The sequence below is a fragment of the Oryzias melastigma genome, linkage group LG18, assembly GCF_002922805.2.
Source record: "Oryzias melastigma strain HK-1 linkage group LG18, ASM292280v2, whole genome shotgun sequence".
Taxonomy (NCBI): Eukaryota; Metazoa; Chordata; class Actinopteri; order Beloniformes; family Adrianichthyidae; genus Oryzias; species Oryzias melastigma.
Genome location: NC_050529.1, coordinates 1,338,484 through 1,340,952, shown reverse-complemented (window position 1 = coordinate 1,340,952; position 2,469 = coordinate 1,338,484).

The following is a 2,469-nucleotide window of genomic DNA, read 5'->3' as shown; positions in this document are numbered from 1 at the left end:
ATTTTGTCTTGTCTGATTGTTGGTACAGTCATCCAGCGCGCTCAAACCAAACAGAGTTCCCGGTTGGAGCTCCAGCAACCTCAACATCCATAAAGTACACCAGATTCCTTTTCCCTAGAGCTCCATGGAGCCCAGAGATGGTTCTGTTCACAATTCTGTGCACTTCATCTCCTATGAACACATCCAGATTTTACTTTCACGTCTACATTCACAAACGTCGTCGCTGCTTCACAAGAAAATTCAAACTTTCTTCTTATATTTGTATTTCCTTCATTTTAGATGTTTGACTCACCTGAAGTTACAGAAACAAACCAAGAGACCAGAAGGAAGAAGATAGCAGAACCGAACAGCGCCATGGTCCAACGTCCAGATGCTTCTGTGAAGGAAACTGGGAGTCTTCCTGAGGATCCTGTCAAACCGGTTCTAAAACACTGTTTGTCTTTTGGTTTTCCTGCCTCCTTCAGTGCTTCTGTCTGCATCCTCAAGTACTTTCTTCAACATAGAGGAACATTTTCTGAGCTAAAGTTTCTAAACATTTGTGTTCCTCTTCATCTATGTTATGATCTCCTTGGTTGTGTTCTGTAGACTTCATACAGGTTTGGCTGTCGGGACGGTAACAAGAGCTGAATCACTAGAGATGATGATGGGACGTCCCGTTCTCGTCTGAAGGTTTCTGCCTTGCACAGAGGTTTTAGATTCAAAGTCTTTAATTTTGAAGACTGTGCAGAATTAGAGGACCAGGACCTGTTTTATAAAGTTCCAGCCTCTCTTTGGTTTTTGTGTTCTTAAAATGAGTCGTGATCAGAGGCGGATTGGGACAACTTTTCAGCCCAGGAGTTTAATGGTCAAGACTGGCCCAATTTTTGGCACATTAAAAATTAGGCAAGCATTTAGAATGTAAAAAAAAGGTTTCATTACAAATGTGGTTTAACAGAAATATTTCCCTGTATGAAAATGTGAATGAAAGTCTAAATTGAACTTTTTTACATTTGAAAAAACACCATAATAATAACTCCAGAATCTACAGCATAAGTCTCCACATAAGAAGTGAACCAGTTTCTGCAACACTATTTATTACTTTGTCACAGTCAATGGACATAAGGATTTATGTTTCTGTTGACATGAGCATTAATCCTCCAAGTGTCCAGACTGAGCATGCTCCAGCCTGTTTTAATGAACTTCAGAATGGAGACGGTTCTCTGACATGAAACTTATGGAAGATAAAAGCTCAAAGAGAATGTGAATGTCAGCCCAATATCTGGGTATCATCTGTGAAAACATTATATTGTGTCAGGATACGATGTGATTCATGATACCAACAGTACTGCAATATGGTAAACATAATCAATATATTATAAACATAAAGTTGTCTTTTTACTTTCTTCACAATCTTTTTTTAGAATAATTTAAAACACAATATATCAATGTTTCCCTTTCCAACATTAAAATAACATTATCATTGAAAACTAACATGTCTTTACCATAATTACATACATGTTAAGGTAATTAACAACTAGCTAATAAACAAAGCTCTAGTTAAGAACCAACATGAAGAGTAAATCAAATGGCCTCAATTCAAAGAGCAATAAATGCTGAAATTAAAACAAAAATCACATTCGTTCAAATTTTTTATTAATTTTACATTTTGTGTCATACAATTTGTTATTGTTGAGGCACAATATGAACTTACAGCCTGTTAATATTATAGGATCAAGTGTTGGTATCCATATTCTTTCCTCCTCCTTTCATTAAAATTACCTGCACTTTTCTTTGATAATCAACACTTTAGTCACATGCTCCTTGTGTGTACCGTTAGCATACACACCTGTTGGATCAATAACGCCGCTAGACGTCTCATTGGATGGTCAGACGCTGCACACTTCTCTGTTAGAATCTGTTTTACCGCAGTGTTTGGACAGATTACTGCTGTTTCCGTCATAAAAATCCATGTTATGTAACATTAAAAACAGTGTCTACTTTGTAAAAAAACAGACACAGCTCGGACCTTTTCGCTCGCCGCCACTCTGCCTCCCGCGTGTTCTCACCTGTGGAGCAGGTGGAGAGGAGCCCCGCCCCCCCTCCCCACTGCAGAGAAACAGCAGAGAAAGTGACTCTGTGTTCGCGCTGAACCCACTATGTTTCAGGCATTTAGACAAAAGGTGACGCGCCCTGTCGCTAAGATATAACAGATAATAGAAAAACATCAGTGGGGCAGACTTCTTTTTTCTCAATGAAGTGCTGAGCTGGTAGCTCCTTTAATTTGCCGCCCGTACCGCTCGTTCCTATACCCACTATCGCTTCCTACACATTTTTACTCGCTAATCATCCGTCTGGCCCGCGGCCGCTTCTCTGTCCGGCCCATAGACCGTCCAACGCCGGGGTCACACTGGACGCGGAAGCGCCACAAAGCGGCGTCCGCTTCCATTCGGCGCCCATGTTAACCTATGGCGTCATTCAGACCAGGTGCGG